The sequence below is a fragment of the Mus caroli genome, unplaced genomic scaffold, assembly GCF_978045245.1.
Source record: "Mus caroli unplaced genomic scaffold, Mus_caroli_1 scaffold_8, whole genome shotgun sequence".
NCBI lineage: Eukaryota > Metazoa > Chordata > Mammalia > Rodentia > Muridae > Mus > Mus caroli.
In genome coordinates, this window is record NW_028227263.1 from 29,987,539 (window position 1) to 30,011,092 (window position 23,554).

General features: G+C 39.1%; 1 protein-coding gene across 6 annotated transcripts in view; it reads left to right on the plus strand.

The window, feature by feature from the left end:
• Sox6 (SRY-box transcription factor 6) overlaps nt 1-23,554 on the plus strand; it is a 592,637-nt gene that overhangs the window by 137,829 nt on the left and 431,254 nt on the right. For all 6 annotated transcript variants that reach the window (XM_085841377.1, XM_085841381.1, XM_085841379.1 and 3 more), the window contains one exon: nt 2,802-2,870. The gene's annotated coding sequence lies outside the window, so the exon portion shown is untranslated. The remainder of the gene's footprint in view (nt 1-2,801; nt 2,871-23,554) is intronic.

Here is a 23,554-nt window from a genome sequence, read left to right on the forward strand (position 1 = left end):
GTTCTGGGGATACCTCGGACTGAACAGACTGGGATTTTCCAGAACAGATGGTGACTTTCTCTGGCATTTCCTCCAGATCTTCTCACTTGTGTGCTGCCCTCAGGACCAAAGTGGCCACTTGTGCTTTTGGAAATATCTTTTCTAGCTAGCTTATAGAATATGTGGTGTGTGCAGGCTGACACCCTGGCGTGTTCTGACATGTTGCTTCTTTATTCCTGTTTTCTATATTGCAGGAAGATACAGTAAAGTAATTTTTTTTTGTTTATGCAATGAACTATGTGATGTGAGGAATATATACCCTCTTTCAATTGTTTGCTCTGGAATTTACCAATAGTTTAAGTTGATTGACGTCTGACTGAGAGATATCTGTATCTACATGTAGCAGGACAGCATTGATTTGACAGATGGGATATAGAGAATTTCCTGTAGTGTTAGAATATTTTTTGACCAAAATGTCTGGAATATGATTTGTTAGAGTTAGAGTTTTTAGAAACACCAAATACCTGTATGTACATATATGAAAAAATCTCTCTTCCTCTATCTCTATCTATATGCATGCAAGCTTTACAAAGTACAATTTCACAGAAATTTTCACAGTATGTGGCCTCCAATTAATTCCTGAACAGCTCAGTGATTGAAAAAGTTCAATTTTTGTTCAGCATGATATTTTCTAGTTGCTTTTCTTATGTCCCCCATTGTTCACATTACAGTGAAGGAACAGGATGTGTCATGTATCTCTCATAACTACAATTCATGCTTGTAAAAGATTAGTCAACAAAGAAATATGATATGATATTTTTTAAAGAGAAATTGCATAGGTTCTGAAAACGCTTTTGAATTTCTAGCATTTTGCTGTAGATTTCTTTCTTGAGAAACTTAATTTTTTTCCCCATGAAAACTGATTGAACCCAGGGCCTCAGACTTAGTGAGCCAATGCTTTTCCACTGAACTACACCTTCAGCCCCCTCTTTAGTGTTGATGCTGAGGTCAGGTCTCATTTGAACTCACTCTGTAGGCCAGGCTGGCTTTGAGGTTGCAGGCCTCCTGTCTCAGCTGCTCAAGTAGCTGGGATCCAGGCCTGTGCCACTGGGGTTGGATCTATGTATACCTTCATAAAGAAGTAAAAGGATCAGATAAGAAAATAATCCCCCCCCCCCCCAGGAACCCAATACTCTGTTGCTTTGAGGTAATTCATGTTGAGTGTCTAGATAAAGCTGTTGTATTCCTGGTAATACTGCCCTCTTAGATCTTAAAATGTCTCATGTCTAAAGCAGAGAAGGACAAAATACCAAAAATGAGTGATAATACTGTCTTCCTGGCTAGCTAGGCTCTTGTATTCTTTCCTCCCTGGAAGTCAGATAACATAGCTGCAGAGCACTGGAGAAGAAGCATGGAGGAGCCTTTAATCCAGTGGTTCTCAGCCTTCTAGTGCTGCAACCCTTTAATACAGTTCCCCAAACTGTGGTGACCCTCAATCATAAAAGTATTTTTGTTGCTACCTCATAATACTTGTCATTCTAGAAATAGAATGTAAACGTCTGATATGTAACCCCATGAAAGGATTGTTTGACCCCAGAGGAGTTGTGATCCACGGGTTGAGAAAACACTACTCTAACCAGATCCTCTCCCGCTCAAATACCAGACCCTCACTGTCCCTAGGTCCTTACTAGAGATTAGAATAGATTGTCATGATCTCTAGGTCAAAGTGTATTTTAGGTGCCATGGAAGGGCAGAACTAGATATTCACTGTGTTTTGACTCTTACTTTCAGATGCACATCTCTAATCTATTTTGATCATTTGTAGGGATTGTGAAACAAAGTATAGTGGTTTCTACAACAATATATTGACCAAAGTTTTCTCTGTTTTCTTGAATGAATTTTACTTAACCTAGTTAGTTCTCACTTGTGTATTTGCCATCTATATTTTTAAAGATGCAGAATGAGTCAAACTCATCCCTAGAGTCCAGGAAAGTTTCTGAGCTAAATGAGTAACTTAAGTTCCGTCATTACTTTCATTTGAACACCACTCATCAGCAACTTCACATTCTGGAAAGAATACAGCCTCTGGAACAAAGTTCCTTTGTTTTCATGGAACCAAAATGTGCTTTATTTAGGCCAAACAATAAAAACAAACGACCTAACTACTTTCTAATGCATGGGGGCTCCGGAGGGAGGAAACCATAGATATTTAGAGGCATAAGTGACTCATTGTGCTAGTATAGTTTTATAACGCCGGCTCTGCATGTTTGAACTACATCTGCTACTTCAGTGTAACTGAAGTGTGTACAAGCATGAGAATGCTGGGTAGAACTGTGGCCATGCAGGATGCAGGGTGCAACCTCAGCAGCTAACACTTCACCCCTGTGTAGAGCAAACACTGCCTCCTTCCTTACTAATTCACCTATGTGATATTTCTGTTGAACATGTTCAGCATACTTCTGATGAAGTGAATTCTTTTTAACTTTCAGGATACGTTTTCAAAATGTAGCTTGCAAATTTTGTTTCCTCTTTGAAAAAAAATCTTCCTTTAGTTTTCACTCCTACTTTTAAACATCCCTGCTACTGCTGATAGTTTTTAGAAAAAGCCACTGTGGATGGGGAGATTGTAATTTTAGATGTAGAACAATGAAATAATTATTGCTTTTGGCACAAAAGTCTTGGCAAAAGTTCTTAGAGTAGGTGAGGACGCTGACTTTGTTTGAAATGTTACTACTCATTGCCAGAATGTACGTTTCTTCAATAAAGCATTTAAATGCAGTTTACTTACACTTTTTCATTTCATTTTGTATCCAAAATTTTAGGTCACTTTCATGAATTCAAAGGTGATTTACCAGTGACTTCTGGGTGCTGGGTGATCCTCGTGTATAACTGTGAGTATTGATCCAGTCACTACTTTTCTCATTATATAAAGCAAAAGTCACAGTTCATAAACAAATCAACCCATATGTAAATTCTGGTTAGCTTTTTAATAACTGTTTAGTAAATATTATTAGTTCTACATAAGTGATTATTTTGGAATTAGGGTATAGAAGACAATGTTGGCTGTTGTAAAGCCTGCTTGTTGTGACTCCTGGTACAGCAGCACATTGCAGGCCTACCACCATAGGCCTAAACAATAAACTTATTTCAGGAAATAACCTCACTGTAGGAACAGGCCACCTTAAAAATTCTCCTGTATCCACAGATGACTATTTACCCTGATAGCTTTGTACATCTTTGTGTTACCTGGACTTGAAAGTGTGTGTCTATGCTAAGAAGATACAAGATAACGTAGATTTCAAAGAGCAGTCCATGCAGGGAGATTGATGCTAAGGAGCCAGATTCATTGGTGAATATATAATGGACACCGAAATGGTGTCTTGCTCCCTTTTTTCCCCTCCCCCACTTATCTTTTATACTTTCAACCATATTTTGGAGAAAAAAACCTTTTTTTATCAAGAAAAAATGATGAATTAAAATACTTTCACACATATTTGTTATACAGAAGAAGCCATAAGTACATGGTAGCTATTAAAACAAGTCTGCATAAATCTACTTTTAAGCAACCAGAGTTTGCTGCTATTTTACACTGTTGCAAAGCATTGGTGTTTAAGGATGTGTCTCTTTACAGTTGACAATAGTAAAAAATATAAGAAACATCTTTTGTTGTTGTAAAGAATATACTTTTAAGGAAAGTATTTGAAGAAATGTCAAAAATTAGAGTTTAAGCAGAAAGCACTGAAAATGTATCTAAAAATCTGCTTTATCTGTCAGTGGGACTGTTGATCAGGATTAACCAAACAAATAGATATGAATATTAAATGCAGTTTAGATCATTTTGTATATTTTTAGTGCTTTAAGAATGACCAAACTGGGGCTGAAGAGATGCTCAGTGGTTAAGAGCATTGACTGCTCTTGCAGAGAACCCAGGTTTGGTTCCCAGCACCCACACAGTGATTCACAACCACCTGAAACTCCAGTCCAGGGAATTTCTACACTCTCTTCTGGCCTCGTGTGGACACATGTAGAACACACATATAAATACAGGCAAACATTCATGCACATTAAATACAAAAATTAATCTTTAGAAAATGACAAAATTATTCTTTAATGAAGTTATCAACTTTTGTCTGATGATCTGAGGTAACCCTGAAAACACAGGCTTGTATAAACTTCATGCCTTGTTTGGATTTCATGCCAGTTTGGTCTGCCATTTCTCTCAGCCCCTTTCTCAGCTCCTTCCCAGCATTCTAGTCTCTCCAGTAAGTTCTTCGAGTAATCAAAGGTTTTAAAGCAACAAATATAATTGTCATCATTTAGTTCAAATGTGATTTCTCATCAAACGAAGGTTTCTTTCCTAAATTCTTCACTCCTTATCAAGACACAGAGATGCTAATCTTGAAAGAAAGTGATCAGAAGCCGGGTCCTCAGGGTCAAAGATCAGAGGGTAGGGACATTGGAAGGGGACACAGTTCACACAGATTTCATGACATTATTTTTATAGTTTAACTTAGAACACCTCAAACCCTTTCTGGTCATATTCTGTCTGGTCATGGGAATGGAAGCCATGCTTGTCAAATTGACTCATGTAGTCATTTTCCAGTGTTCAGAAAACGCTAGGTTAGGGCATGGGCCAGAGATTCCAGGGTTGGTAAAGCTGTCTTACTTAAGCTGTAGGGCTGTGGGAAGAGATGTGGCAGGAAGCTGTGACTGCTCTGCTGTTTATTCCAGTTGCTGTGGAGCTGGTCGCCCAGTCAAGCCAGCAAACCGGAGTGGGAGGGTCAGTGACAGGCTTTGGAAACTGCCTGGTCACTGCCTGTCTAAGGCAGAAAGCTACAGCTCACAGCTACAGTCTGTGAGATAAGGAAGGTGGGATATTATCTTGCACATCCATAATGAATAGGCCGCACTGAGGGTGTGTGAGGACTGATTGGAATCTCTCTGCTCACATCTGCCAGTCTGGTCAGATGGCTGTGACTTCTGACACTGTGTCTTGTCCTAGTAATCCCTCTTCCTTTTTCTTTCTCTCTTGGTAAAGAGTAAAATGACATATTTTTCCAAAGTAGGCACTGGGTAAGAAGATCTTGATCTGTATGCTCTATGTCATATTTAACTTTTTATCTTTAATGAAAAATAATTATGTAATCCTTTCTACTAAATTTTATTGTAATAATAAATGATTGATTAAATAAATCAACAAATAACAAAACCCAAAGATGGTTCAATAGATAATTTGCTTTTCTAATCTTCCCAGACTACTCAGCAATTTGAAATAGATTCCCACATAGAAAATGCTGCCTCCTCCTGATCTTAATAATTTTAATGTCTTGTACACAAACACACACAAATATGAGGTGGGTTGGGCAGAGAGTATTGATTAACTAAAGGCTTGAGGCAGTAATACAGCTTAGATTGGCGTGACCCTATTCTACAGACGTGAATCTGGCTGAGTTTTGTGAGATGAGCCTGTGTTACTTTCTATGTCAGCACAGCAGGACACACACCTGACCTCAGTGTACACAAATCTTCCCCACAGCATCGTGGTGTCCTCTGAGAGACAATTTTCATTTTCTTTCTCTTGTTTTTGTCACTGTCTCTAACCTCATTTTCATGCTGTGTCAGGGGAGCAGAGGCCCAGTCCCTTCTTCCCACTCCTCTTTCTGGAGTGCTGGTACCTCCTTGGCCTTTTCCTACACGTGTGGTCCAGACTACCACATGTCATACTTCTGCTGGAAGTTTTTGAATTACATAGTTTTTTGGGGTGGGGGTACATGGAGTCATTAATTTGCATCTTTGTGGTATTGTTATTATTATTATTGTTAGTTTTTAATGAAAATGAATCTGTGGCAAACTGAGCATAGCCCAGACCAAGGTTCCCTCAGGGAGAACATCTGTGAATTTAAGGGAAAGTATGTCTAAATGCATTATCTTTAAAAAATATTATTCCAGTCTAATCTTGACATAGAGCAGGTAAATAAAAAAGATGAGCTGTGAAAATCCACAAATAGGGCTTGAATGCCATTTTCCATGACAACGGGAGCTGCCCCACGAAAGCATTAGTGCTGGGCGTGTAAGGAATTTAGAATTGTGCCTTCTCAGTTTTACAGTTGTGTGCTCATGTTAATTAGAGATATACTGACATTTGAAGTATCTACATTAATGCACAGACCTACTATACATTTGTGAACCAAGGCCAGAAATCTCCTTTAATTGAAAGGAGCTGCTAATCTGACTGCATATCCATTACACCGCAAGCTTTTAAGTTTTATGTACTGGTGCCTCTGCACTCTTGCTCTTTATATGCTCTCTGCTGCCTATTTCTAATTTATCCCTCAAAGGCCAGCCTGCTCTGGTTTCACATCCCAGACTGGTGTTTTGGAGTTGTATCAGTGGGATTTTTCAGGAAAAAAAATGTGATTCCTAGTGTTTCTTTTCTCTGACTGCCTAAATTTTTGGTTTTCCTTTAGAATAGCCTACACTGAAGTCAGGTAGGCGTTAGGTCTATGTGTGGAAGGAAGCTCATGCCAAGTTACTTATCAGACTCACACTGCAGTTTTAGGGAAAAAGCCAGTTCTGCAGACCCTGAGCAGCTCAACGGCATTCTGGTTTTCCTGGTAGAGCTAGGGTTCTGCTGTTTTCACGCCAGACCACGTCTCTTCATTTCTGCCTTGTATATCTATGCCTCTGGAGGTCAGACTTTAGAGATTTTGCTTTGTAAAATAAGGCCTTCAAATTATTTTTATGACCTTGTATTTCTTTAAATTTTTTAATGATTTTCTTTTTATTTTATGTGTACTGATGTTTTGCCTGCATGTATGTGAGGGTGTCAGATCCCCTGACACTAGAGTTACAGATAGTTGTTAGCTACCAGATAGGTGCTGGGAATTGAATCCAGTCCTCAGAAAGAGCAGCTAGTACTGTTTACCATGGAGTCATTTCTCCAGCCAGAGCTTGTATTTCTTAAGATCTGTTTGTCAGGGTTTTAAACCTAATTATTTTGTGCTTGTCATCTAGTGAAGCTCCTTCACTTACTTTTTGGAGAAATCTGTGAGTATTACACAAGACCAGATAGAAGGTTTCTTTTTGCAGCACCAGAACACACTGCCCCAAAGGGCTCTTAGGACTCAGGACTTGTTCCATTAACTTATTCTACAGGCACACTCAGACCCAAGACCTGGGACCATTAAAACTTACTCAGAACTGTTGGTGTCATTATGGCCTCTTTCTCTCCTTACAACTTCTGCCTGTGCAGCACCCCTGCTTTTTCCTCTTTCATGTTGCTTGCTACTCCTTGTGCCATCACAGCTCACTTGGTAATTTCAAGTTAATTGCTCAATTATCAATGATAGTCACAGAGGACTTGAAACACGTGCAGTGGAAGATCTTTAAAATTTCAAAATAAGTCGGTGTGTCATAATCTTAAATGTGAGGCATGCCAATATCCTCAGACGTAAAACACACAGCCTGAGCCAGGCATTTCAGAGAAGGCCAAAACTCACTCTTAAAATTGCAGTTTTTGTCTGGCACCAAAGTGTTCCATCTTCGCTGATTTCAAACAGCATGTCTAAATTTGATCTTGGTTTTCTCTTCAACACCAATGAATTGGGGTGGTTCAGAGAAGAAAAAGGAAATAGAGTTGCACAGATTTATGTTTTGTTTTGTTTTTTTTCCAAGACAGGGTTTCTCTGTGTAGTCCTGGCTGTCCTGGAATTCACTTTGTAGACAAGGCTGGCCTCGAACTCAGAAATCTGCCTGCTTCTGCCTCCCTAGTGCTGGGATTAAAGCCGTGCGCCACCACCGCCCAGAAGGTACAGATTTCTGTTTAAGTATTGGAGTAGAAATGCACAATCACACATTTCCTGTAAAGTAGGCTTGGCTCCTGGTGGGCCTACATTTGGTGCCAGTACAGGAAGCTTCCGAAGGAGGCAGGATAGTGTGGTGGTGGTGTTTATGCACCAGGTGGGGAGGCTGTAATCAAAGGACACATACAATCATTATCTTTTGCTGTTGAAAACACAGCCCCAAGCGCAGTGGCTTTGAGGACTCATTGAATCCTACCTAGCAACACTCCGATGCTTCCAAGATAATGCACACATTACATCAGAACTATTGTAATGCTGTTGGCAACTAAGAAAAGTATTATTACAATTTTTGATTTATCACCCAGCTTATGGTTTTCTCTAAACTAATATTACACCAACAGCTCCATTTTTAGATGCTGTAATGGTCCTTTCATATTTCTGTAGGACTGTGGTAAAGCTGGATTTATTAGCTGCATTTGAAGGTATGGTGGGCCACACAAGGGTCAGTGCTGATGTGGTCAGTGTCCACTGGAGAAAGGAGAGTGAGACCTGGGGAGAACTGCTCCCTGCTGCTTTCTGAGATTGTTTTAACCAAAAAAGGAGACTTTAACATTGCCCTGTATTTTTACATGACAGTAATTTTTAATGAAAGGACCAAATGCATATAGAGAAGGCACATTCAGTCCTTGTCTCAGCTGGGTAATGTTCTCAAGCATAGGTGAGGGAGTGTCAACAGCACAACATGACAGACAGGCCGCCCATAATTTAGCAAAAAAAGTCATTGATTACTGCATGCATTTTAATAACTATCCAGTTTAGGGAGTCTGAGAAATCTAAGACATCTATCTTGTGTTTTGAGTCTGTATTACTTAGCTTAGTTTTATCTAAGCATGTTGGTATGTTATTTTGCTCTTTGACATGAGGATACTCATTTCATCAGTTTTTGCCAGTTCCAAAGCATCACAATGCAAGTTAGATGTTGCCGGCAAGGAGAAGCATGGCATGCAGCCTCTCTCCTTTTCAGTGTATTGCTTACATACTTCTTGCTGGGAGTTTTCAAAGGCATGAGTTAATTATACTGAGAAAGATGCATTTCTAAAACCTCACTTCATATAGAAGACTGGCAAAGAGACTTACCATTAATGTTTTATCAGTCAAAAAGACAATCCCCATGATGTGTGCTTGTTGTTATTATTATTTGCTGAGCACTACGGGCTTGGCACAGTGCTTAGATGAGAAGGGACGTGTGTACATGCGAGGGGTTAAAATTTTAACTATTACTAGAGAGTTTCTGCGGGTGGAGTTTTCTCTGGACAGAGTTGGTGCTTTTCCCTCTCAGCTCAGCTTCCCATGGGCAGAGGTGAGTGCCCCCCCCCCCCCCCCCCCCCCCCGCACACACACACAGCACCAGGCTTTCTGTTTCATCTCCTTTCTGGCTCTTTTAGGGCTTTGGAATGCACAGCCATAGCACAAGGCATGTTTGCCAGTTAATTGTTATTTTTCCCTTTTTAAGCCTGGCATTATGAACAATTAAGCAGCAGCATTAATGGAATCTAGTCTCTGCCCTTAGAGCTACTTGAACTGAACAGAATACAATTTTATTTTTTCAATTGGAGCAAGCTGATAAGAAGCCCATGGCTTGGTTTTTATGCCTTCCACAAATGTTCCAGTTTCATTAAGCTAAGTAATGTAGAAATTTAGATATATTATTCCTCATGGGAATACTGTCTTCTTTTGTTATTGTGTGTACATCACAAGTTAGAATGAATGGCTGTTAAAATATGTGCTTAAGTTCATATTCACTGAAGACTGACAGCTTTAAGGGAAGGGAACATTCTGGAATTTCTCTTAGTAATGGCACTGTGTGAACCCACTGACTGTGTTGGTTCTATGACTAATTAAGTGGGTTTTTCCATGAACCTAGAGTTGTAGGACAGGCAGCTAAAGGGAAACATCTGGGGACACTGAGAAATCTGAGCATAATATGGAGCAGGCAAGAGGAGTATTAAAGGATCCAGAGCCTTGGAGAAGGCAATATGGCTGAAGAGGTGGGGCAACAGCTCTACCTCCAACATTATGAGTAACTGCGAAAACAGAGACAGCGAGAGATGTGTGGACAGGAGACAGCTAAAATAGGAGGCTTTTTGTAGCTCACAAAATTGATTTTAGGACTGTTTTTCAAGACTTGGAAATACTTGTTGGGATTAAGCAACAGTTATTTAAAAGGATTTCTACAATTTCTTATGATTTATTGCAAGTGTATTTATTTTAATTCAGTGTTTTTTAAAAGTACAGCTCAAGACATTCCAGGAAGTGTAGATTCTGCGAAAAACTAATGAGAATAATTTTACTTTATCTGGGTAAAGAGTCATAAAGATGTGTATGAAAATAATCACCCATATAGCTCATGTTAATATTGTATGGGAGAACTCTAGAAAAGTTCCTCACCAGGTCAACACTCCCAGAGAGAGAGTTGTGTCCCATGCATATTGCAGTGATTTTAGAGTCCTGCAGGTAGGGGCCGGTCTAGACAGCCATCAAGAGATGGCATCATAAAGATGATGTGTAGCGTTTATGCGACAGAGTACTATTCAGCCATAACAAAGTACAGAATGATGAGATTTGCAGGAAAATGCATGAAATTAGAGATTTTCATGTTAGCTGAAATAAGCCCGGCACTGCAAGGCAAGGATGCCATACTTGCCCTCTTAGCCCTCACCTTGACTTTTTGAAAGTCTAGAGTCAGCATGTGAGGGAAAGCATGTCTTATTTAGTTTTGAGTGTTGGGAAGCTAGTGCAACCCATCCTTCCATGCGAGCGAGTGTGGTGGATCTGCCTCCTGCCTCCTCCCTTCTTTCCCTCTGTTCTCTCCCTGTCTCTGTCCCTTCTTTGTTTTACTGATGGTGGCTTTGCTTTGTTTGCACTATGTGGTAAGTTGAAGGTGATAGTTGGCACTTGCCTCTTAAGTTCTGTGCATTCTTTTCTTTTTTGTTTTTGCAAGACGGAGTTTCTCTGTTGTAGCCCTGGCCATCCTGGAACTAGCTCTGCAGAGCAGGATAGCCTCCAGCTCACAGAGATCTTTCTACCTCTGCTTCCTGAGTTCTGGGATTAAAGTTTTCCAGCTTTCTGGGAAACAAAGAACTAAAACCAAGATCCAATTGTTCTTTGTTTTGTCCCATTTTTGAAATATAAACTAAGGTCCCTCTAGACCAGTGGTTCTCAACCTTCCTAGTGCTGTGACCCTTTAATATAGTTCCTGATGTAGTGACTACCAACCATAAAATTATTTTTATTGCTACTTCATATCTGTAATTTAGCTACTGTTATGAATTATAATGTAAAAATTTTTTTGAGATAAAGGGTTGCCAAAGGATTCCTGACCCACAGGTTGAGAACTGCTGCTCTAGTCCATCCTGTGCAATCACAGGGAAATGGAGAAACTATTGGAATTAGTTTATTATTATGAAGTGATGAAGATAGAATATTTAGAAAGAAATAGTCTTTATTGTGTCAGAAGCTTACTGAGCCAGAATTAAGGATTGTCAAGTTTTAAGCCTTATTGATATTTGCTGAGAACAGGATAGAGGAATGAGCATCTTTTAAAAGGTTGTAGAAGGTCCCCAACAGTGAGCAAGCTTGCTGCTTATCACTGTATGCTTGCCAGTCACCAGGGACATCCCCAGCTGTGTCTCTTGGGCATTTCTTCTTCAGAGAATGAATTAGGCCCTGTTCTTGACACTGCTATATTTTTAAGAACAATTCCACTTATACATAAATAAGGTAAATGTTCTATAGTACCAGAAGGATCAAGTTTATAGGTTATATCAAGAGTAGTATTTAAATAATGAGAGCTATACACTTGGAAGAATGCTGTGGCTTGGTTAAGACCATGCATACTGATCAAATGGTGAGTTCACAACAATCTGAAATTCCTCAAGGAAGTTTCCTTGGTGATAGCACTTAACACTAGTACTGTACACTTCCTACAGCAGGAGAGGAATGGGTGGGCTCAGCAGTCAGGACTTGTAGCCATGGCTCTTACTGTATAGGTTAACTTTCAGAGATGCTCAGGGTAGGCACTCTCCCCAGTTGTGGTTTTATATGCTAGTTGGTTTCTGTCTCCCTTTCTTTTTCTCTTTCTTTTTTTCCATGGTAGTGTTTAAAATGCTAGGAATGTATCATGTATAATGTCAGTTTCCTCCCCCAGATTAAAAGTTCTCTCAGGGTGGATGCCATGACTATTCTTTAAGCCTGCAGAGTCGACTTCTAGCACAACTCCTGATCTATAAGAAGTTCCCCCTAAATATTTATTGAAAAGGTGAATAAATGATCAGTAAGTAAATAAAGGAGAAAGGACAGGTGGGAATGCAGGGAAGTAAAAGACTGAGCTAGGACCTCAAATCTGATGCCCAAGAGGGATGGACATTATTTAGATAGTCCTGGGTATCCCTGCAAAGCTGTTCGTTGTTTCTTCTTTAGAGAGTTGAACAGGCTGGCTTCATTCATCTTGTATTTAAATACATCTGTCTCAGCTCTGGACACACTGAATGCTTTTTCATAGCTTTTGTGTGACTGAAAAACCTATCTTACTTGTTACTAGGACTAATGAATATGAATATCAGATATATACTTTTGTGTGTGTGTCAATAATAACAAAGTGTTTTTCATATGCTTCCATAAATTCTATATCCTTCATATACATTCTATCAATTAAGATATTTTTGTGCTAAAATATGGAAAATTTAAATATCCTATGAGAAAATTAACATTTATTGATATTTAACAACGTAGAGTCTTCGAATGCCTTTGTACTTTGAGCATAAACAAAGCAATAAATAAAACTTTTAAAATTTCTCTGTGGATCAAACTATATTTACATGTTCCATGTTCTCCCCCTGCCAATTTCCCTAAATGATAGCTGCTACTAGCAGAGTATCGGGGTACAATGTACTCAAGATTTTTTCCCCTCAGTACCAGCCCCACTGCCTGTAGGAGGACCTGTGAGAGTATTCTAATGGTTTTGAAAGAAGACATATGGCATTCCTGGCACCCTGGGCTTTGCTTGAGCTAGCAGAGGTGTTTGTTAAAGCACAGAATGCCACCGGTGTATGCTGGTTTTGATAGCTTTATTTATTTCTTTTATTTGATAGCTTTTTTTTTGAGTTAGGCAACAGTAATAATGCCATTTCCATAGCAAAGTAACATTTCCGTATCCCCAGTGGGTCTTCGATCCTTCCCAGTTTCTCAATCTTGCTCCTTGCCTGACCCAGACCCCAGGTTGTCACTGACCTGCTATCACAGCTCACTTTGTACTTCACAGAACTTTGCATTAGCGGGATCACACAGAATATGTTGTTTTTTAGAGTTTCTCTCGTTGGGTGTGATTATTTTGAGATTCAGCCACGTGCTTGCCAATACCTTATTTTTAAAATTGTGGAACAGTGTTTTATTATATCAGTATGCCATACTTGCTTCTGATTGTCCATTTAGTTGTTGTTGTTTTTTTTCTTTCTTTCTGTTTTTGACTTACTACAAGTGAGGCAGCTGTGAACATCCATTTTTGTGTGGTTCTGTACTGTTCTGTGTCTTGGATAAGCACTTGAGAGGAGAATGGGGCAAGTGTAAGCTTAACTTTATATGGCTGCTGAACTTTTCCGACATTCCTTGTGTTCCTGCTACGGTGAACGAGCAGTTGAGGCACTCCACATTCATAGCCTCAGTTGTCATGCTTATCCTTCAGCCTTAGCTATTCTCATGATTTATAACAGTATTTTTTGGTGTATGTTCTTTTAAAAATTATTCATTCATGAATAATTAATTCAGTATGTATGTGAAGACAGATTGTGGAAATCAGTACTGTATGGGTTACAGGGATTGAACTCAGGTCATCAGGCATGGTGCAGGCTCCTTTCCAAGCTGAGCCATCTCACTGGCCCACCCTGTGCATTTATCTTTCCCTAATGACTGATGATGTTGACTTTCTTTTCATGTGCTTGTTTATCTACTTAGTTGAAATATCTTTTAGTCCTTTCCTGGTTTTTGAGCTGTGGTTGTTCTTCTCATTGAGTTATAATATTTTTCTTGTGTATTCTAAGTTACATTTTTTGGAGCATTTCAGATAAATTGTTGATTCTATTGGCATGGGTTTTTCATGATACCACTCATTATACTTTTAATGTATGTAAGCTATTTAGTGTAACCATATCTCTGTTTTCTCATATGAGAATATAAATATATCAGAATTTAATGTTGATTTTCTGTTTTCTAATTTGCCTATTTCTGTTCTAATCTTGATGTTTCCCATTCTCTGCATGGTTTGGTTTTTATTTGCTGTTTTTATTTTGTTTGTTTGGTTTTATTTATTTATTTATTTATTTATTTTGGTTTTTCGAGACAGGGTTTCTCTATGTAGCCCTGGCTGTCCTGGAACTCACTTTGTAGACCAGGCTGGCCTTGAACTCAGAAATCTGCCTGCCTCTGCCTCCCGAGTGCAGGGATTAAAGGCGTGCGCCACCACGCCCGGCTTTTTTTTAATTTATTAAGCTGAGGCCGAGGCTGCTGTTTTGAGGTTCTTGCAATAGCAGTTGTGTTGCTATGAACTGGCTTCCAAGGGCTGCTCTGGCTGCTTCCATGAGCCTGAGAGGTCACAACCACATTTGAAATCACTTTGAAAGCTTTCCAGTTTTCCTTCTGATTTCTTCTTTGTTTGTTTGTCTTTTGTGTTTTTGAGCTAGGGTTTAATTGTGTAGTCTTGGCTGTCCTGGAACTCACTCTGTAGACTAGGCTGACCTTGAACTCACAGAGATCAGCCTGCCTCTGTCTCCCTTCTTAAATTCATGTTTCATTTAGAAGTTTAAGTTTATACTTTAATAGTTGGGTATCTTCCAGTCATTCTTCTGTTACGAATTCCCAGTTTAATGCCACTGTATCAGAAAGACCCCTTGTATGACCTAATGACCTTTTAACATATTGAGCCTTGTATTATAGCTGAGAAAGTTCTCCGTGCTCCATCTTAGAACTTGCCATGTGAGCAGGAAGGAGCGAATGCTTTGCTGTTGGATGGCATTGATTGATTGATTGATTGATTGATTGATTGATTGATTGATGGAGTTAGTCAGGCCTTCTGTTATCCCTTTTGACTTTTTAAAGATAGGAATGTCACTGTGTAGCTCAGGCTTGCCTGTATTCTGTATGAGTCTCCTGCCTCAGCCTGATGAGTGCAGGGCTCACAGGTGTATGCTACATATCTAATTATTTTTGACTATTGTGTTTTCACCTGCTAAAAGAGATTTTGGAACTCTCTTATTCTACTTAAATTTTTATCTACCTTTGTCTCTTTTTCTTTGAAAGTGAACCAGGTGGATTGGTATTTAGATTGTTATATCTTCCTAGTGTGATTACACAAGCATTACTATAAATCATTTAACCTATAGAAATTCTTTTTTGCTCTGAAGTCTACCATGTCTGCAAATCTATTGCAGTCTTTTATTAGTGCTACTATACCATGCTCCTTTGTTTTCTCTCTCTCTTTCTTTTTTCCTTTCCTTCCTTTGCTCCTTTCTTCCTTTCTTTCTTTCCTTCCATCTTTTTTCTTCCTTCCTTCCTTCCTTCCTTCCTTCCTTCCTTCCTTCCTTCCTTCCTTTTTTTCTTTCTTTCTTTCTTCTTTTTTCTTTTGAAGCAGGGTTTCTCTGTGTTGCTTTGGTGTTCTGGAACTCTCTGTAGACCAGGTTGGTTTTGAACTCAGAGATATGTCTGCCTCTGCCTCCTAAGTGGGATTATAAGTGTGCTCCGCCACCACCCAGCTTTTTTCAACTCTCACTTTTGAATGGTTGTGTTTTCATTTGAAATTGATTTCTTATACATGACCTATAATTTTTGTGTAATGTGATAATTCTGCCTTTTAACTGGATGTTTAACCTGTTTTTGTTTAATGAAGTCACTGGCTTGGTTAAGTATCAGTATGTATTCCCTTTTTCCAGTTTGCCACCTACTCATTCTTCAGTCTTTCCTTTCCTTTCCTTTCCTTTCCTTTCCTTTCCTTTCCTTTCCTTTCCTTTCCTTTCCTTTCCTTCTTTTCTTTTCTTTTGTCTTCTTTTCAATTTGTTGGGAATCTAGACTATTTTAATCTAAAACTTTAAAAAATGTGTTTGTTTGTTTTATTAATGTTAGTGATTGCTCTAGGGCTGATAGCAACTCTGTTCAATGGTCACAGCCTTGGTACTAATGATATCACATACAAAGACTCACAGTGGTGTGGCTTCGTTTCTCTACCCTTGATGCTTCACACCTGCTACAATTCTCATAATAAATTATATTTTTGCTTTGAATTATCAATAAGATTTAAACAGAAAAACTTAAAAAGAGGCAGAAGATGAAAAGTACAAACTCTTTTGTATTACTCATGTGTCTCCTGTAGGATTGTTTACCACTTAGATTTCGCTATTATATTGGAGCTGGGACCTGAATCCAGGGCTTTGCACTTGTTAGGCAAACATTCCACCACTCTAAGCCCATCAGCTGCATTTCTAGAAAAAGCTTTCTTTTTCTCATGTGTATTTCAGATGGACCTTTATTTGACTGTTCTCTCATAGATTCATTGTCCTTTGGCTTGCAAAAACTGTCTGCTATAGTTCCTGTCCGTGTTGCCCTGTATGTAATGCACAATCTTTGGCTGGTGGCTTTGGAGATTTTCATCACTGATTTCATAGAGTCTTGTCATGTAACTCATAGAAATATTCTTCACTACCTCTCAAGCTTTGGATCCTTGAGATGAGATGTCTATGGATTTTTGCCTTTCATCACATTAGAAACAGCTTAGCCACTGTGTTTTCTGACATTTTTGTTTTCTCATGCCACACTCTGGAGGATCGGGTACATAGAGCTTGAACTTCTGTAGCTCAGGTCCCTCTCTCCTTGTGGTCTCTTTCATTTTGGGTTCTTTCTGTTGATAAGTGTTCATGTTTAATTATCATGTCCTGAAGTATGTAATAGGACTTCCAAGGGGCAGGGATTTCTAGGGTGGGGATTGGTGGGATTTCAAGTCCTGAGCTTGAGGGCAAGGCCATACCACCCCCAGTTTCTGGCTACTATGAATAAAACTGCAGTGAATGTGGTTGAGCAAGTGGCCTTGTGGCAGGATGGAGTATCCTTTGGGTATATGCCCAAAAGAAGTATCGTTGTATCTTGAGGTGAATGGATTCCCTACTTTCTGAGGAACTGCCATAATAATTTCCATAGTGGCTAGACAGTTTGCATTCCTACCAGCAATGGAGGAGTGCTTCCCTTTCTCCACATTCTTATAGCATGAGCTTTATCTCATGTTATTGATCTTAGCCATTCTGACAAGTATAATTGCAAAGTAGTTTTAATTTACATTTCCGTAGTGGATAAGGATGTTGAACATTCTTTAGTGTTTTTCAGGCATTTGCGTTTCCTCTATAACAAATTCTCTGTTTAGATCTGTACTCCATTTTCAAATTAGGTTATTTGGGTTTTTTGGATATCTAGTTTCACGAGTTCCTTATATATTTTAGATATTAGTCCATTATTGGATGTGGAGTTGGTCAAAATCTTTTCTTATTCTGTAGACTGCTGCTTTGTCCAATTGACAGTGTACTTGGCCTTACAGAAGCTTTTCAGTTTCACAAGGTCACATTTTAAAATTATTGATCTTACTGCCTACACTATCAGTGTTCTGTTCAGAAAGTCATCTTCTGTGCCAGGCTATTTCACACTTTCTCTTCTATTAGGTTCAGCATATATGATTTTATGTTAAGGTCTTTGATCTACTTGGACTTGAATTTTATGCAGGGTGATAAGTACGGATCTATTTCCATTCTTCTACATCCAATTTGACTAGCACCATTAGAAACTGGCTAAATTCACTAGAGATGGTTGGAACCTGGTATATTAAGGTCTCTTTCCTATTAGATTGCCCTATAAACTACAGACATCATAGTTTACTTTTGTTTCTAGCTCCATCACTGTAGCTAACTGAGACCATTATGTTTCTTCTCTGAATATCAGAGCTGCCATTGCCCCATGCAGTGGCACATGACCATATTTGATTTTCCTGTTTCAAGTTCTTTGTTACTTTATATCTGCTCTAAAACTGTTGTTTTCATTTTCATTTTATTGGTCCAAATCTTTAGCTGTTGGACCATGCATTGTAATCTGGTCCATGTTAGTTCATCTTGGCTAGAAGCAAAAGTCATCACCTAGAGATGGAAAATAACGTATGTATCCCAGGCATTTTATTAAGTATTGCCACACTAGAGAGTATTCAGTAACAAGACGGTTATTATTGCTGTTAACTGTGTCCTGTTCATTAGTGAGGCTTTAAATAATTCCTGTTTTCTCTTCTTCACATACACTTCAATTTTTAAATCTTCCTTTATGATGACAAAAATCCATGTTACAAATTTGCGTTTCTTTGTGTCTCTTGAAGTAGGTTCATGGCTTTTAAGCAAGTAAGATCGATCTTGCATATTTACCTCTATTCTTCAGCATACAGAACATACTTTGCTATTTGTTGTACAGATTAATTCTCAAGAGTTCTGAGCTTCTTACAAAATCTTCAGGAGTAGATTGTTGACCAGAAAGAAAGAGGAGACTTTGGGACTATGAAGGCATTCAAGTAAAGTAAAAACTGAGAGGGGAAATAATATCTGGGAAGGCTAGAGAGAAGCATGGAGAAAAAGTGGTTGTCTGACTTGGTTAATAATGTGAATAACTAATAATGATAATGATGAGGATAATAGTAGTAGTAATAAATGGTCCCATAAAGTTGAGAGTACAGAGAAATATAAAGTAGAAGATGGAAGAATTATTTCAGTATTCCAATGGAACAATTTTATGCTGTCTTCATCATAGTGTTATGATGACAACCTTGGTATTGGTAACATTGCATCATTGTGAATTGCATTAACTAGTGTCATTTGAACTGTTACAGTGTGTGTGTGTGTGGGGGGGGTGTTAGATGATGTACTAAGTAGATGGAATAGATGAACCTTAGAAGAGAGTGATAGGGGTGAATTAAGAAGCAAGAAGGGCTGGGCAGTGGTGGTGCATGCCTTTAATCCTAGCACTTGGGAGGCAGAGGTAGGCAGATTTCTGAGTTCAAGGCCAGCCTGGTCTACAAAGTGAGTTCCAGGACAGCTAGGGCTATACAGAGAAACCCTGTCTCGAAAAACCAAAAAAAAAAAAAAAAAAAAAAAGCAGAAACATATCATGTACCATAATTGAGCATGCTATATTAGAACAACAGTTGGACCTCACAGTTAGGTACATTAGGATTTCATTATTGTTCCTCTTTGGATGTGACAATGTAGGAAACCCCCTTTCCCAAGCCTCATGGCCAGCAGGGGGATACGTGCAAAGAGGTCAAGAATGAAACTCAAGACAGTAGCAGGCAGTGGGTCAAATTTCCAGAGACTGATCTTGTGGTTTACTTTTCTTACACATTTAAACATAGCATAACTTATGTCCTCTGCCCTTTACATTAACAATTAACTCTATTGCCTGATAAACAGAGCTCAGGACTAGGGCTTGGAAGAAAGATCAATTAGAAATAGAAGGATAGATTCTGTTAGTGGAGGATGCAAAGGACGGGATTAGAACCTGAGCAATGCTCAGGATAGTGGAGGAGGGGACCCAGGTGGAGGTTGGCTCCTAATGGAATAGCAAAGAATCGCCAGGTTGATTGACCACTTTTCATTCTGGCATTCCAGATGACGAGGTGTCACTCATTTTCTTCCATTGAAGAAAATAGGCCCACCTGATTGACAGTCCTGATGTCTCCAGCGCTTATTCTAAGCAGTGCTTCCTACAGGACTATGGGAAAATTGCTATCCTGAGTCTCAGTTCCCTCATCTGTGAATGGATGTGGCCATTGGAAAGGATGATATGATAGTACACATTTATTCTGCATCTGGTAGCTAGTGGGTCCAATAACTACTATTTTTAATTTTTTCCAGACATTCTTTAACTTTTGTTGAGGTGAGGAAAATGTTTCTAGCACTTTGTGGTTGTTCATTAACTTGTAATGATTCCTGTGGGGATGTTGCTCACTTGTTGCCTAGTATGCACAGTCTTGGTTCAGTCCCCAGTGTTACATAAATTGATCATGGCGGCATAGCTCTGTAACCCCATCACTTGAGAAGAGGAGGCAGAAGAATGAAAAGTTCAAGGCCATCCTCAGCTACATAGTGAATTCAAGGTCAGCCTGAGAAAAACCTTGTAAATAGTTCAAGTACAATTTATGTATTTGTAACTGATATTCCCATTTATTAATACTGCCTATATTCATGGTGAATTGCTTTGGGCTCTTGCACTGTTTTGTGGTGTGTCACTAAGAAATAGGTAATGTGCATATCAGAGTTTCTCACATATTCTATCTTTTACTTGTGCTTAGAGCTACTAGAATTGTTAACTAAACTTTATACACAAATTACTACCATAATCCAATATTTTCAGGAATTTTTAAAATAGATGATCTATCTATTAAGAAGAGAAAATACGAAGATCTGACATATTAAAATTTCCCAAGCATTTATCCCATTTTCATTAATCTTTAATTTATTTTGTGAGTGAAATAAGTTTTGGGTTTAATTTTCATCATTGAATGATATAATATTAGGCTGAAAATAATATTTAGAAATCCTGACATTCCAAAGCAATTATCTTTTAATCCTCAATTAGTTTAAAAATACCATGGCCAATGTGTACTTGCCCATGAACTATTATGCACAACTGGGAACTTTAACGTGGTTCTGGCATAACCAATCTAGAAAGCAGATATCCTAGCATCTTCACCACAGAGAAGGTGCAGCACTCCTTCATCTGAATTGATTTGTGTTTGTCTGAGCATACAATGGATAAATGATTAGCACCCAGGTCTGGGAGCTGCCTTTCCACTGTCTCCTGAATTTTTGCATTGACTACATGAATCAGAGGTACCAAACTTGCTGCTGGTCTTCTGCCAAATGTAGACCTGCTTTAGACATCTGTCTGCTTGCTTGTCAACTGCTGTCTGCCAGGCCGGCAAGCACCCGTCTTCCCAAGCTGCTGAATTTCAGCCTGGATCTTTACATTTCCTCGGTCTGCTCTGATGGCAGCTTCCTTGGTAAGACCGTCCTTAATTTAGCTCCAGATGTGCCACCAGGATGCTTGTGTTTACATCTTGCAACACAGCATTTTGGTGAATCTCTGAAAATCTCTCCATAGGTCAAGAACCAAAAGCAAGGCACAACTAAGGTTGATATGAGTGTTTGGAGGTGCTGTGGATACCCAGCATTCACAGTTCCCCTGGACAAAGTGATGCAGGCAAGTGGGAAGATAACTGTAGTCCTCTCGTTTTGGTCTGCAGTGAGCATTTGAATACTTTCTTCAGCCTGTAGCTGAGATGCAGAAGCTACCCTAGTCTACAGGACTGCGATCTGTGGTGTAAAAGTCAGCAGGCGTCAATTTCCATCTTGATTTAGTAAGAATAGTGCTGAATTTTTATAACATATTATGGTTGGTTTGGGTATTTTAAATTGCCTTTTAGTCCAAAATATTAGATAAAGTGTCCATTTAGATATTTCAGGCAAACACATAAGCTTTACACCAGTAAATGTATATATTTTATGTATGTACAAGATTTAGAAAGTTGGAAGCCCAAGACATGTTAATAATAAGACATACAGGGTGGCTCAGTGCTGGGGACATGAAGGTCGTTATACACAGTTATTTTCAGCACAGGTAAATATACCTTCTCAGATTAAAATGTCTTAGAAATAACACAGTTTTTTTTTTTAAACATTACTGACCACAGTACACTCGGCAAAGTTTGTGTGGGGTCGAAACAGTATGTACTGGCTGGTGTAAAAGAGCTGGCTCCCTGTGGTGCAGTAGATAGTTTGTAGATCTGTGTCCTCCTGGCACACATAGGAACCTGTGTGACACTAAAGCACTATTTAAGACAGTGCTGTAGGCTCCTGGGGCCACTTGGCTTTCAGGTAACTGAAGGTTAGAAATGAAGGATATAGCCGGGCGTGGTGGCGCACGCCTTTAATCCCAGCACTCGGGAGGCAGAGGCAGGCGGATTTCTGAGTTCGAGGCCAGCCTGGTCTACAAAGTGAGTTCCAGGACAGCCAGGGCTACACAGAGAAACCCTGTCTCGGAAAACCAAAAAAAAAAAAAGAAATGAAGGATATAAACTTTTACATAGAGAAAAAGTATGCTGTGGACTCCTTGAAGCATTGAAATCTGTATTAGTTCCTGGAAATCTCTATTATGACATTTAGTCAATAGTTAAGGGCATAAGTGAATGCATTTTAACTAGCCATACTAGTGAAACTAGCCATGCTGGTTTGTCTTACCTGGAGAAATACATTGACAATAAAACTAAAAGTTTAGAAAAGATAAAATAAGATGTTGATTGTTTTGTCTGTTGATGAAGCTGATTTTAACTTTAAATAAAATCAATATATGTTACTATTTTATGCTCATTAACATAAATCATCCAATGGGTGATTATGTATGTCCACATGACATGTAGGTGGGAATAATGATGGCAACTCACCACCTGTGTCAGGAAGCGCCTTCTCTTTCTCACTTAGACATTTTCATAGTTTTCTTGGTAAAGTCTTTAGATAAAAAAAAAATCAATTAAAACAAAGCAAAACACCCGATTTAGCACAGAGAAAGATTTAACGGCCAGCATATAGAAGTGTTGCGGCTGCTGCCGAGCTTGAGATGCAGGTGACAAGAGGCGTGTGCCGCAGAGCTGGTCCCTGTACACCCTGCCAGGGCTCTTCGTGCGCGGGGTAGGGGGTGCTCACAAACAGCACTGTGCTGTACTTCTAGCAATAAAATGAGAGTTTAAACTAGAGACTAGCTTAGTGACTTTGGGTCAATTTCTCTCCCCTCTGGGGCCTTTTGAAAAGGAAAGTGCAGTACATCTCTGGGAACAGCCTGCTTTCTCTTGCCCTGGAAAATCATAAAGTCCACCTTGGCTTCTGACACTTGTCTGAGCTGCCAGGATTAGGTAAAGCTGATCTTAAAGGAGAAAAACTGGATACTTAGCCAGGCCCCACTGAAAATTTGACACACTCTTGGAGCTGACAGGAGTTGCCACAAATTAAATATTACTTTTCCTAGCAGAGAAGCCGGCTAATAAAAGGCTTTGGATATTTTATGAACGGCTGTCCATGCACCCTGGGAGCTGGAACTTGGGGGATGGTTTTCTTTTGGGAAGAAGGAGTGTTGGAGAGAAGCTACTGATGAGGTGTCATATAATTTTACAAGTTGCATAACTGCATTTAACGATTAAACTAGCTCTGATTAAAATAACAATTGAGCTTGTAATTCTTTCTGAACAGCTGCTGCTACAGGGGGTCATTACCTTGGAGCTGGGAACTAATCATCCTCCTGGTACCCGAGCTATGCAGTCTTGTGTTTTACAGCAAAGCACAAAGTTTAAAGCTTACAGAAGAATGTTATTTGAAAGCTGTCAAACCATGTTAAAAAAGACTGCATCGTCAGAAGGCCCTGGTGGCCACGCTTCTGCATGTAGCCTTGTCTTATTCATTATAAAATGCATGTTTATAAAGTTCCACGGAGCATCCAATTCCCAATTCACTTATATCAGCAAGACTTAACTTGCTCATTAATCTAAATTCTTTTGCAACTTTAATCTACATGTTTAATTAATCATAAAATGAGGCGGTAAGTAATTTCAGCAATGTGTGGCTTGTTATCAGATGCATTTAATCACTCTTCTGTGAGCTCAT